Source organism: Megalopta genalis, unplaced genomic scaffold (genome assembly GCF_051020955.1).
Source record: "Megalopta genalis isolate 19385.01 unplaced genomic scaffold, iyMegGena1_principal scaffold0022, whole genome shotgun sequence".
NCBI classification, from domain to species: Eukaryota; Metazoa; Arthropoda; class Insecta; order Hymenoptera; family Halictidae; genus Megalopta; species Megalopta genalis.
In genome coordinates, this window is record NW_027476092.1 from 820,169 (window position 1) to 835,757 (window position 15,589).

The following is a 15,589-nucleotide window of genomic DNA, read 5'->3' on the forward strand; positions in this document are numbered from 1 at the left end:
CAGCACCAACGGAAAGTTATGTGGGTATGATTACTCTCTATAGTACACATTACTTTACTATTCTGTGTTTAAAATTTCCGACTGTTATAATCGTTCCATTATAATATATAATTAGTAACAGTCAACAGCGTGCCTTAATTATATATGTTTTATAATATATAGATAAGCTACGAAAAACAAATTGGAATGTTTGCTTATATCGTTAATTTTTTTAATGTATAACTTACAATTTGAATTTAGTTCCCTTCAGGATGAGTGTAAAACGCTTGAAAGGAGAACAATGAATAAAAGAAATCATTGATTCCAAAAGAGATTCTGATGAAGAAAATCAATATAATTTAGCATTTCGCAAAAGGAGGAACAATCGAGCACGTGTACTTAGCACCTCAGAATCTGGAGATGCAGAAGAGCCTGAAGTACGAATTGATACTCCTTCTAGCATCAAATGGACATCAAAGAAGCTTAGTCCAAAAATTCATGATGTTACGCCACATCATTCGGGAGTAGTTGGGAACAATTTAAATCGTTCGTCGAGAATTTTGAATTACTTCAGACTACTTTTTTCTGAAGATTTAGTTAAATTTATTGTGGAAAAAACAAACAATTACTGGTGTCGACAGAAGGGTTCAGAAGGGATGGAAGTGGATGAATTATATTGTTTTATTGCTGCGTCGTTATTAATGACGCGAACCAAAAAGCTATCCTTAAATGAATATTGGTCTAAAGATAAGCTTCTCCGAAGCGATATATTCAGTCAAATTATGAGTAGAGATCGCTACTTTTCATTATTGAAAGTGTTGCATTTTACGGACATAGTCGGTCGCACTGCTGATCGTTTATACAAAATAAATGAAGTAGTGGAAATGCTACGAACATCTTTTTATCAATGCATTTCAGCCATACCAGCGGTTATGTATAGACGAAAGTCTACTCCTCTACAAAGGCCGTCTCTCATTTAAACAATATATTTCCTCGAAAAGGAGTAGGTTTGGTATAAAATCATTCCTACTTTGTGACTGCAAGACGGATTATATCCAAGATATAATCATTTATTGTGGGGCTAGTGCTACTGTAGCTACCGAATATCAATATATTGGAAAGCCAGGGAACATTGTAATGTCGCTTTTGCAACCTTTTCTAAACAAAGGCCATACTATTTATCTGGACAACTGGTTTTCCAGTCCCATATTGTTCAACCTACTCCACGAAAAAAGTACGGACGCTTGTGGCACTGTACAAAGAAGACGGAAAGAGATGCTTAAAATAACTGATAAATTGAAAAAAGAAGAGGCAGTGTTCCGCTCATCTGAAAATCTGTTTGCAATGAAAATGGTTTGATAGAAAGAAATTTTATATGCTTTTCACACTATCCATACCGCAGAATTTGCAGAAGTACCTAAGAAGTCAAGAAAAAATGAAATTATTCTAAAGCCCAAATGCGTAATAGATTATAACTCTTCAATGAGTACAATCGATAAATCAGATATGGTGATAATTACTATCGATGCAACTCGCGCGCGCAAAAGTTTAAAGTAGTATCGCAAATACTCTCTCTCTCTCTTTTTCCACTTGATCGACATTTGCGTGTGGAACGCATACTGCCTATATAAGCACACCACAAAAAAACAAATCTCAATGGCGAAATTTCACCTTCAGTTGATTAAGGAAATATTAGAAAAATAACACAAGAATCATGAATATCATCGGTGCAGCAAGTCAAGAAGTAATTATCCCACAAGGCTCACAGGGGGACATTTTCCTTCGATATATCAGTCGGTGGTGTGGGACGTGAATCCAAGTATCAGTGCGAACAATGTAATGTGGGCTTGCGCGTTTCCCCTTGTTACGAAAACTATCACACCAAGTTACACTATTAGTTTTGTCGTTGATTATATTTCACTATTAGTTTTATTATTTATTATGTTACACTATTAATTTTATTATTTATTTTAATTTTGTAATATTGGACCATATTATTTATATCAATGCTATTTACTTTAATTAATGTACTGTAAAGAAAAAGATATGATTTTAAAACGTTAAGCGCCATGCCTGTTTTGTCTGTCCTTCCGTCTGATCCGCGAGATAAGATACCGTCGAAATCTCGGTTTTCTGCCGAGGATTGGTTTAGGTTACGACAAAGCAGTATAAACATTTTAGAAATGTTTTTCAAACACGTTAAATTCCGCGTCAGTAACCGATGTCACGGTCCGAATGAAAAGTTTAGTGTCAATCACGCTCGAGATCTCTATGAATGCCGCAAAACATGTTTTCGCGGTTTACGCTGTCAGTGCAACCACTCTTGCGAAAAACTTCCTCGTTCCACGAATGTATAACCGCGGCCAGGTCCTCCGTACCGAAAGGGTTAAAAGAAAAATATGACTGCCCCGAAATGAGAAAAGATTCACAAGAATTCGTTCGTTCACTTATCAGAACAAAACCCGTCAACCCGTGATTATTACGGACACATCTCTGGAACCTTTTGACGAACTTGCCATCGACACATTTGGACTACTTCCAAAAACAATCAATGGAAATCGCTACATTTTAACTATGCGAGACAATTTAAAAAAGTATTGGTTAGCAGTTGTTTTATCAGATATTAAAGCCATGATAATAGCTGACGCGTCCGCGAGTCATTTCATTGCAATATGTGAGACACCAAAATCCATTTCGATAGATGAAAACACTAGTTTCTTGGGAAACTAATGCTACATGTTGCCGAGATGGATCGTTAAAAAGGAGCCATATATTGTATTAACAGAACATCTAAAACAATACATCGAGTCATATGAAGAATGGGACCTCTACTTACCATTTGCCATGATTTCATATAAATACCTCCGTCCACGAAGCTACGAATTTCACATCCCACGAATTAATCTTCGGGAATTACGATAAGTGAGCTAATCCGACATAACTTATGGTGGAGTAATACGTCCATGTGTAAAAAGAACCTGAAACAAGTAAATTCGATCCACGTTACATCGGGCCATACGAGATAGTAGATGTCGGATATAAATAATGCAATTTTAAAAACAGATGCGACCGGACACCTAATCGCGAAACATCAGGATAAATTAAAACACTCCTTCGTCTTCGATAGTTCGTCCGACACAAATTAAAAATTGGAATCACTTTCAGGATGAAGTAAATCCCGCTGATTATCCAGAGGTGCACGAGGATCTCTTAATATGCTAATGTATAAGGAAAATGCAACTCGTGTTTGAAGCTGAAGAATACAAATTGTGTGAAAAATGTTGGTCTCGAGTGGCAGCAGAAGAAAGAGAATTATTTCCTGAAGGCTGCTGGCATACCATCGCAGGAAACCACAGAAGTGAGGCAGATTGTCATTGTGAAGGATATGGTTCTGTAATCCTGGAAACATCAAACGCTAGTCGATGCCGAGAATGCATCGAAGAATACATATTTCGAAATGTAACTGGAGACATTACAGTAATTAAAACATGGCAAGGCCATTGATGTGGTTACTCAGTGGTAGCATCATGACCGTTGACAGCAACACACGCACATATATACTGCAAATAATTAATTTATACAAGCAGGAGAGTCATCGGATGAGAGCATTAATACTTTTGAAGAAATACTTCAATGTAGCAAGGAAAAAAATGTAGACCTTATATTTCATTGTGGAGATTTATTTCACGATGCGAAACCAACAACTTCTGATGAATTAAAATGTATGGAATTGTTAAATAAATACTATATGGGTCCCAGGTTAGCAAGATATGATAATATCAATATAAGATGGTATTTGAAGTACGACAAATATTAATGATTGTCTTTTCATCAGAGCAATTAACATCCAATTTTTGAGCGAGCCAGAATTAACATTCCCACACTGTACTTTTAAAACTGTAAATTTTTAGGATCCAAATTTTAATATTGACATGCTAATATTTTCCATTCACGGGAAAAATGACCATCCAAGTAAGAAATATAATATCAATAGTTTAAGTACAGTGATTTTTCAACATTGATTCAGCCATTAGTAATTATAATCAAAATTATAGGTTGTGGAATAAATGGACCAAATGGACTTGTTGTCTGTGTCTGGTTTCATAAATTATTTTGGAAAATGGACTGCCACCCCTAAAATGATCATTCCCCCACTGATGATAAAAATGGGTAATACCCATGTTGCAATTTTTGGTTTAAGCTGCATGAACGATGATATATTAATACGGATGTTGAACGATTTTAAGGTGAACTTATGAGATCCATATATGTATTGAGAGGTCTTTCCATTTTTTTTTATTGCACATGATTTTCATTCATAGGTGAAATGCTTTAATTTGTTTGTTTTACATAAAAAACGTGCACCATGTCTTAAACGTGGATATACTTCGGAAGCCCACCTTCCCTCTTTTGTTGACTTTGTCGTGTGGGGAGGGGAACAGGAATGTTGTATCACACACGTGTTTAACTCTAAAAGACAATACTACATTTCTCAAACAGGTATATTTTTAGATTTATTTATTAATTATGATGCATGAAAAATAAGAAACTACTGCTTAAGAAACGCACTTACAGATTGCGATTTCTTTATGCGAAGGCGAATCAAAGGCCAAACACATTGTCATACTTAGCGTAAACGGTAATAAGTTTAAGTTGAAGAAATTGAAATTGAAAACCGTTAGACCATTTGTGTTTGACACTCTGGTCCTTAATGATACAAATATAAAAAGTAACAATGATAGATTGCTATCAGAATCAGTTTTTAATATCGTCGACCGACGCATAGAAAATGAATTGATTCCTAGTACCACGGAACAATTGTCAAATCATCCGAAGCAACCGGTCTTGCCATATATTCGATTGAAAGTAATTTACTTGAAAGATAAAGAACGGTTCGATTCGACCAGGTAAGATTCTATTAGTATATTAACGAATACAAGTAATAAATGGAAATAAATAATATGTGTATTTTAGATTGGCACAGAAATATTATGATAAAGTTGCTAATTCTCACGAATTAATTGTATTCTGTAAAACAAGAAGTTCCGGTAAGTACTCCAGGATACGACTGACATTATGAGCTATACTGAGGTAAACAAAAATTGCGATATTCTACAAGGTGCTCGAAGGTAAAATTTGTGTTTGGTTTTTTAATTAGGAGAATTAAGGTTTTGTGGAAACCACATACAAGCAAAACTAAAAGGACACCAGTTTGGTTGAAAATAAAAACCTATGAACAATACTAACAGTGAATGATCTAAATAAAGCATTAGGTAAATTTGTTAACAAAAATAACACTAACGCTTTTAATAACCTACAGAGGTCAAGCATATACAATGTAATATTTCAAAATATTGATTTGCCATTATAAGCTCGATTGTATTGTTACAATTAATTCTTTACATATAGTCGTGAAATAAAAGAACTTGTGCTATGTTTGGAAACTACTGAAACAACTGCAGATATTGGAAATATCAGGAAAGAAATTAAAAATTATTGTGATAAGAGAAAGGAGGAAGCACAAAAAGAAAAGACAGAAGTATATGTATACTTGCAAACAAACTCATTTAAAAATGATAATATACTATCAGATTTGACAGATTGGATAATCGCATGCTATTTTATAGATGCAAACATTATTTGCTAATAGACTGGTAAAACCCTTCAATAATGACGAGATAATAGTTATTGACAGTAGTAGTAACAATGAAGAAGAAGCGGAAAAAACAGATAAAGCTAATGGCAGTGGAGCATGTAACAAAAGCAAAGAAACCGATAAAAATAATGAAAATCATAAAAATTCTGTTGGTATAACATCTGAGAGGTAATTTACTTCAACTCAAAAACAGACAACAGCGCAGGTACATCATCGAACTCTATTAAACGATTCACAGTTTATATGCATAGGTCTTTGATTTACTATTATCCATGACATTTTATCATTTGCTACAGGATGAAGCATTGGGCGGTGATGTAATAAAGAAAATAAATTGAGGGAAGCCTAATAAAATACGGTTCCTACGCAATTTCGATTCCAATTTAGATTAGTTTGTCCAGGTCCGAACCCTTGTTTATACACTACTTGTAAAACATTATATTAAACAAATACTTTTCATTAAATCTTGAAATATTTGATAATATATAATATATATTATATATAATTCGGACATTCAAGTTGCAACAAAAAAAAATACATACTATAAACAAATCTTAAAATAGTATAAAATAGAGATTTAAAAACGACATCAATCTTAAATAAATACTAATGATAGAACAACTAGTACAAGAACTAGTAAAACACCGTTTATCTGGACTGTGTTTATCCAACATAGTAACCCGTTACCAACAATTGGATGTCAGGAACGACGCGACATACCCATTATACAACACACTGTTTTTGTTTCTTAGTTAGAAATTCTAGCATAGTCTTCCTGCATAGAATGTAAGATAAGTAACGATTTAATTCAGTTACTTGTATGTATGTGATTCGTCCAGAAACTATATTCTCATTACGTCTTCACACAAATCAAACGAAAAGAGAAAAAGATTGGTGCTTTGTATTGAAGAAAAATTTGAAATTAATAGACGCTTCAGAAACAATTAATTTCTTGTCTCGTAAATATAACATTGGTAGATTTACTGTATATATCATAAAAAAATTATAAAGATAACATATTAAAATGCAAAGAAGATGATGCAGCAAACACGAATAGAGGAATAAAAATGAATAACAGCTTCTAAAAGTGGGTGAAAGTAATTCATCTTTGCATGAAAGATCAGATAGCGAACAAACCGTAATCACAAAGTTATATGTATAATGTCGCAAGGTGCATTTCGCACTGCGTAGAGTACGATGTAGAAAATGTGATTAAAAATGATGGAAATGATAAAGGATTTCATATTCTTAACGACAATAAAATAATATCTCAAGTTATAGAGGATCAATCTGAAGTGAATGTATAATCAGGTACGCTATACAGTATGTTATACAATACTTACATTAAACAACTTAAAAAACAGTTTCAGATATCTAGAAATAAAGAAATAAATACAAGACATGCCCATAAAGCGACATTTTATTAGAAAATAAGCTTACATATTGCAAAGAAAATATATTAGGAATTGTAGATCTCGATAAGTTACATGCATGCCGAAAATTTCATCGAAATCAGTTAACGCAAGGTCATAGTTACGAGCATTAAACAAATTTTAAAACAGCAACTTTCTCACAATTATTGGACAGAAATATTAAAAATCAGGACAAAACTGCGATTTTTGCGATCTTTAATTGTTTACCGCTTATACCAAAGTCAACCGATTCCGCTGAAATTTTCAATATGCATATAAATTACCGAGATCTACGAAATGCATTTCTTAAATCATCGTTATATATATTTCGTCATATATTATTTTCTTTAATCATTCGAAAGCAATAACAAAATTCAAGTTGTTCAGTCCAGTTCTAAGCAAGTTATGGCGTTTTAAAAGTTGTCCGAATATTAATATAAATAAATATGGCCGCGACGCCATATATCCGCAAGAACCGATTGCCCACGTGGAAGACACGTGCTTCCAGTTTCGCAAGCTTTCTCGAGACGCCATATGCGTAACGCACGTGGCGTGTAATAATTCGCACTGGCGAATAATTAGCCCATCCGAGAGAAGGTGTCCGAGCCATTGAAATGTAAATGAAGAAATTCGTACTGATAATGAGACTTACCGAAAAACCGATCAGAAATTCCCAGTTACGAATGCGGCTTCTGGCCGGTCACTAGTCTTGACATATCTTTGGAACGGTCGCTGCCAGTTGTTGCCAGCACTGTCCTTTATTATTTCGCCTGCTGCCCTATGGTCTTTAGCGGCTATCTTCCTTCATTTCGTATGAATTAATCTCGGCTCGAATTGTCACAGTTACACTTATTTCTTCCAAACACCCAACGCTACAGTCAACGCGACAGTGATCCTCGTTCTCGGCAGATCGCTTCCTCAGCCAGAAACGAGGCATTCCCCACTCCCCAGACTCACGGCTCGGCACGACGCACAAACTCTACGCGCACTCGCCGCTGCTCAGGGCCGGCACCATTCGACTCAGCCCACGCTCCGAGCGTCCTAGATCTCGCGGCATAATTCAGTGACTGTAGAGAATACCGCAACATGTTACAATTTCAAGAAATTTCAGTTTATGCAAATACGATAAGCTCAATAAATGGAAAACCAAGAAAGGAATTGGTGGCCAGAACTTTAAAGGACAAACATCTCGAAAGTGAAAACATGTGACATTCAGTGTTTTTTCTTCCAGCCGCAGAATTTCCTTCTTTCCTGATTTTGTTAAAAGACTTACTAATCACTTTGCAAATAAAGATAAAAAAAATACAAAAATCATGCTTTCCACAAAACAAAAAAATAAATTATTATATTCAAAAAACTCTACCAAATTTCAGAAAAACAGTCTAGACTGAGCCCTCTTACAGCAAACTACGTGTTACATTTAAGATTACTTTTTCTGTCCGTGAAATGTGTATACGCTGTACGTGATTGTACTGAACATGTGTAATAAATTATGATACCCAAAGCTCATACAATTTTCGAAGTTTAGTATTTACCTAGCACTCTTTATAGTGATTAGATCAGTGCACAGAGATTGACATATAGTAATTAGATGAGTGTGCAGATGATAACTAGAAAAGGCTCAGTAAATGAGCCGTTCAGTGCACACATCGCTTAACTCCATAAAAGAAAAAGTTGAGAAACGCGATGAAACGATGTACATTGTTTCTAAAATTCCTGTTATAATATAGATTCACACATATAATGTAGAATGCATAAATACAGATATAGCTTTCATCTGACGCTGTATAAAATTAATAAGAAAGAATAGCCAAAAAATAATCGTCAGTAATGTTACAGCTTTTATGTGACTGGTGGAGTTAATCAATTTGGCAACTGAAAAAAAGTAGTAAAGTTAAATTCAGTCTTTAAATTTTTAAGTTTTTTATTACAGATAAAGTTAGTTATTATATATTTTTATTACAGCTTTTGCATAAACATGAATGTTCACAGTTCTGTTATATTATATTATTTGTAATTAATTCATCAGAAATATTATAAATAATGTCTTCTTCATCAGCTGGATGTGAGGATTCGTCATTTCGATTTGTTGTCAAGTTTTTATAGTAATCATGTTCAACAGGAGGAATGTATTTTAGCAGGTCCATCATGCCTCTCCATTTTTCCCTTGTCACAGTTCTGCCTTTAGGATATAATAAAGGCTGATATATATTTTTCAAACTTTGCGGTCTACCTGATACAGATTTTCTTAAATTAATGGCTTTAAATTCTGTATCTTCATTATAATCACATTTGAATTGTATGAGATGGGGTTTGGACCTTTCTAATTTTATCCAGCGTATTTTAAGCCAATTTACTGGAAAGCCTGTGACGGTTACTTTTCTGTTAATGATTGATTGTTCTAAAGGTTTTGTTGAAAAAATATCTTGGTGGGTCATTTGGATTAGATGAAATGGAGCTTTCTTTTTACATGTTTTGATTATATTGTACCAATCATCTGGTGAAAAAATGTTTTGATTTTTTTTCGTACGTGACTCAATAATGGCAAAATCTGAGTCATTAGGCAAATAGCTGTGCCCACTTACCAAAAATTTCATTTCAATTGACTCAGCTCTTATTTCCATACTCTGAACAAGTTTCAATAAACTTAAGACAGTTTTAATATTTCTGTTTTGCCCGGTACACGAATCCGAATATGTTATTATTTTTTCAAAGTTTGTAGCGTAAGTCTTTATGTACTTTATTAGACAAGATGAAATTTCTTGAGACCCACGAGATCCTTCAGTTTCTGGCCAAACAAACATGTGGCTTATATTTTTACTGAATTCATGACATCCGAAATTATAAACATATAAATTACGCTTATAATAAGCTACGGATGTGGTCAGCTTGGGAAAGGCCAAAGCTTCTTCCAAGTCGAAAGAAAATAAGAAAACTTTTTCTGATGTTGCCATTCGGTCGGCAGCCATTTGACTGCGAGCCCGTTCAGCCTCTTCTAAGTGAGTTTCCTTTTCAATTTCTGCCATCTTCTTTCCCTCACCGTCTGAGGATTGAATTTTTATTTGCAAAGCATCACAATTTTGACACGTATCCTTTGATGGTTGTTTAAAATGTAAATTAAATTTTGTAGAGAACACATTATAGTAATACTTTTCTTTCACTGGTATTACATTTTCCTTTTCACATTCTGTGACGTATAGTTCATACATCTTCTTAATATTTAAGTCAGGATCTAAATATTGTCGTCTTGGATTATGAGCTCTAGTGTAGTGACTACAGTAGGCTGGAAATAACTTTATATGTTTTATAACACTTGTGTCATCTATTTTATTGCTTGCAACATGGCCTTTGCGCAGATCAACCAAAGATGTAACTTGTTCTTTAGGACAACATTTGTATATCCGCCCATCGCTCACCTGATGAGTGTCTCTAAAATATTTTTTGCAAACGGGAATATCACGTATGTCTTTTCGAAAGTAATATGTAAAAGAATGTGATCTTCGTTCTTTAGTTTCATTCGTGGGGCGCCTTCTTTTTATTTCGTTGACTTTAATACAACCTCTTAAGAAAATATTTTGGTCAAGCTGACTATGTAATCTATAAAATGCCTTCATGGCAGTCTCTCTCTCATTTGAAAAAATTTTTTGGTTGCACTTTTGGCGGCATCTGCATTTTATATCGACAAATGTTTTTGCAGGTATTAAATTTCCTCCCCTATTCCTATATGCCAAACCTTTTGTTCTGTTATGCTTTTGTAAATTTCGTGTCCATTTATCAGGATTACAACTTCTTTTCCTCCCAATCAACGTGTTTGTTGCGAAATTTGTACTGTTGCAATCAGATGAATCCGAGGAAAACGATAAACGTCTTCTTGAACCACACTTTCTGTTAATAAATCGTATTGAAGAACCATCACTGTTTTCGACATCCACGTTGTTATTAGTCTCACTCATCTTGGTTATAACGGTATAATATTTATTTCTTTAAAAACAATCTGGGAGTAATGATGAAAAGACCAAGAAAATATGTAGGCCGTGCAATAATGGTGAAGTAGACAGTAACATTCAGCGTGCGAGATCACTGTTATACTAACTACCGTTTGCGTTGCGCTTATTTTTAATCTGTTTGTCGATGCGATTTTATTACCAATATTATTGAGAGGGGGGAAAGCATCTTCGGCTGTTTAAAACAAAGCGTTGATGCATGACAATAAAGCAACGATTACATTAGGGAATGGAGTTAATCAAAATGACTTCTGAAATAAATTACTTATTTTTCAATGGCCAAAAAAATGTTGCCGTTTAATGGTGTTAATTTTTATTATTCAGGGAAGTTATTATAAATATAAAAAGTTATGACTATAGCAAGTGCTTTGACACATAAATTTAAGATTTTTCAAAAAGTGGAGTTAATCGATGTATGCACTGAACGGCTCAAATAGCACGCAGTAGTAAACTTTTCATTCTTACAAGGCACAGTAACTCGATCGAAAACTACTATTTATATTTTGTTAAATATTTTATGTTCCTTATATATTTCAATTATAATAAAATTTGTAGTTATGTAAAAGACATCAACATATATGACATCAACAACATAAAAGACATCAACATAGAAAACCATATAATTTATCGAAAACTTCAGACGCCACTTTAATGGGCACAGTAAATGACATACTAATCCTATCTGGCTATCATACAGAACTGAAAATTTACAGTTATGGACCTATATACATAATATCGATTTTAAATGTCGGCATTCAACTATCACATTTCTCCTTGGTGCTCGAAGACATCGTCGCTACTCGGTAGTTATTTTGTGTGCGTTGAGTTTTTTGTTTCAATTGATGGGTCAAACAGCGCGTTCTAGTCAGCCTGTCGCATAAAGGACATAAAATAGCAACTGTGCATACTTCGAATAAAATATCATTATTTAATTGGATACGCGGTATTGCTTTTTGTTTATTTCCATCATTAAACAATGGAAACTGTTTGATGAGAATTTTTGGATTCTCCATAATTCTTTCACGAACTGAAACCGATGTCATAATTGTTTTCAATCTCTGCTTTATGAAGGTATATTCAAGAATGTAAAAGTTTGAATCTTCAAAATTCTGGCAAAAGTTATCCGCAAATCTATTCGTAGCCTTCATATAAAGATAAAGATAAAAGATGAAAATTATATTCAACGCCACGGATAAATACGCTTTGAATAAAAAATGTATGTATTGGAAATGGATGTAAAAAGAAATGTGCACTGATACTTTCTGGTAGAAAAATATCTTTACTTCGCGACATGTGAAGAAGCTCAAAGAAGAAGAAACTCAACGAGCTACAGTGCCGGACGAATAGATAGCACACTTTAAAATTAACGTAATTTAGATTTATTTAAGGTAATAACCGAGATTCTAATACTATACAGATTTGTAAATTACTGTTATGAACATACACAAATAAAATAAAATTACGTTACGCCAGTTTAAACAATTTTACTTAGAAAAAAAGAATTTTTATGGAAATACGGTGGAAAATAATGATGGCATATTTCACTAAGAATTATGTTGCGACTCCATGTAATTCCAAATAAAAAAAAACATGAAAAAAGTGTAAAATAATATTTTTTTGTTTAGGATTTAGTTTTCGAGAAAATCGAGATTGAAAATTTGCTAAGCGCTGTACATCGCTTATAGCCGGAAAAGCGTATGTACAAAGCAAGGTTTAAAACCTGGTTTTCTCAAAAACGAAATCCTAAAAAAAAAGAAGTCACTCTATATCTTTTCATTTCTTTTTTATGAAGAATAACCCGGTGACCGCTTGTATATAGTTTCAGGAATACCCTGTACATATTTTTCAACAGGGTGATGCCGCGAATTTTTTTCTCGAGGATTAATCAGCGAGATTATATCGTTGAAAATTGTTGCGAAAATCATAACCATGCATTATGCAAATGGCAGATAATTTCAAAAGATTGCCGAATGATAAAAATGTATTTAAGATGATAAGAAACAATTAGAACAAAAAACTAATAAAGAAACTTCGTAGATAATGACGACTGTTAATAAGTGGAAAGATGAAGCCACAAAACATTAGGCATTCAATATTATTGCTTGATTTATTGACATACATAATCTTTAGTTAAGTGTGCTAACATTTTGTCCGACTGTATTTCCATAAAAATTCTCTTTTTTTAAATAAAATTGTTTACACTTGAGAAATGCAATTTTATTTCATTTGTGTATGTTTATAGTGGTATTTTGCAAATTTATATAGAAACAGTATTTTAGTTGTAATGTTACATAAATAAAAATTACATTAGTTTTAAAGTATGTTATCTTTTTGTTAGATACTGTATTACCCGGAAATGAAAACTAGAGAGCATAATCGGAAACTTGAGACCAAGCATCCACATATTCGACACTTTCCTATCTTTATTTGAAAAACGATTCTATGAATATTGATTTGTTTTTGTTCTGGAGTTACGTGTTGATAATTAAGTGGTATTTTTATTTGTCGGACAAATTCTCGACTAATAAAATTATTTATTTCAAACACATCGAATAAAGATACTTATTTTATTAGGACCCTCCACAATATTGCATAAAGATGAAGAAATATCTTTTCTTCGTAACGTTTCTATAATTTATTATCTAAATAATGTACAAATCTGCTAGGTTGTCATTTGTTTCGCAATTACAAGATGCAAATGAATTTCAGCATAAATTATACTGCAAAAATATCGTACAGTATTTATGATGAAATAGTTGAAAATGTTAAATGCTAGATGTTTTTAATCGAGTAGTACATATATTTAATCGATCCAAAAGTTTCAGTCGTATTACTACGAGATCGATTAATATTGTATTAAAAAATAATGCACCGTCAGACATAATAAAATTCGTTTATTAGAAGTAAGTTAAAAAGATTAAATATTTAAATTATGGAAAAAATTATAACTTAAATTACATTGCACACACACACACACACAGCTACTGCAGTAACTCGAAATTTTATATTATTTTCACGATTCCCTTAGTTTCGTTAATATCATTTAGTTCAAGTAGACTAATAAATATACGATCAAACCCTACCAGAAAATCTGAAAAATTTAAAACACTGATTGCAATAGATTATGTATTGAGGAACAGTCTTTTCTCTATTCCTGCGAAAAAGAAACATATAGATTATTTTTCTTCCTCATTATTTTGAACCACAATTTTCAACAAAGAAGAAGCTGACAAAATTCTTTAATATATTAGGAAAGGTCTATGGTTTATTTAGAAATGGTTTCATAAAAAAGAAACGAAACACGTCGTTTCGTTCGTCGAAAATTCTCGTTTACGATAAGCATAGTTTCAGGACAGTCCTTCCGTCCTTGACAGCAATTGCAGGGAATACTATTTTATGGCACCTTCAAGTGGCTTTCTCGTTTAGGGTCTCCGACGAGAAGAATCAAGCCGTCAGAGGAATGACTTACAGACGACTCGAGACAATAGATACGAACATGTGTACGCTAGAGGCGAGCAGGACAAGGATGGCTCGCAACATCGAGATCCCATTGAATTAGGAAAGGACGAAAGAAATAGTATAAGCTTCTGATAGAATTGTTCGGTACCTACGAATGCGTAGAAACATACGCCGCTTAAGTTATATAATCACTTTTAATGAAAAACAGCGATGTATCATTGACTGTAGTTTTCATAACAGTCTAATAAGATGTTGGATAACCCTTGGATTTGAGGACTGCATTGCATCTGTGTGGCATAAATTCAATTAATCGAACACAAAACTCAGTAGGAATTTCTGACCATATTTTCGTGATTGTTTCCATTAATTTTGCTTTATTGTTAAAAGATCCCATTCCCTTGTGATAAATAACCAATTGTCGGATTTCAAAAGACGTATTTCTTCCTTTTCATCCCATTTTCACAAGTAAAGCGTCTGATATCACCAATAATTTCTGTGGTACCGATTTCTTACAACGAATTTTTATTTATTTATATACAATATGTGTTAGCGGCGTCGTCAATGTAATACAATATTTTACTCTGGCATCTAAGATGTTGCGTCCGAATATTTTTGCGACGTTAAATTTTGTCACAATCTTGTTTATCGCTTATTATACAAAAGAACATGTGCAATAACTAAACAAAATTTATTTTTCTACTTACTTTAAGAAGTGCTTTATTATATGAGAAAACGATTCAATAATACTGCCATAAACAATAAAAGGGAGCAATAATTTTTCTAATAATATCGTGTCCGAATATTAATGGGAGTCACGTGTATCTATTTAATATAAAGAATGTGAAATAAAACTGTAATAAGAAGTATATACATTCGGGTAAACGATGGAATAAAAAATGCTCAAAAATTACTTTTGCCTATATCTTTATCCGAAATATATTTAAAACATTAAGAACTTAATTCTGAAAAAAATCGAGAAAGAGCAATACTTATGAAAAAAATTAGCCTCATCGGCGCTCGCACAACGTTCAAAAGACTCGTATCTCGCTCGCTCCATCAACCAACGACGTTGTAATCAT

General features: G+C 33.3%; 1 long non-coding RNA gene across 1 annotated transcript; it reads right to left on the reverse strand.

The window, feature by feature from the left end:
* Positions 1-2,324: 2,324 nt before the first annotated feature.
* On the reverse strand, positions 2,325-7,911 carry LOC143260873 (uncharacterized). The gene is made up of 2 exons (XR_013035138.1): positions 7,700-7,911; positions 2,325-2,957 (listed from the first exon to the last, which is right to left on the reverse strand). It is a non-coding gene; the product is annotated as an uncharacterized LOC143260873 (long non-coding RNA).
* Between the last annotated feature and the right edge of the window lie 7,678 nt (positions 7,912-15,589).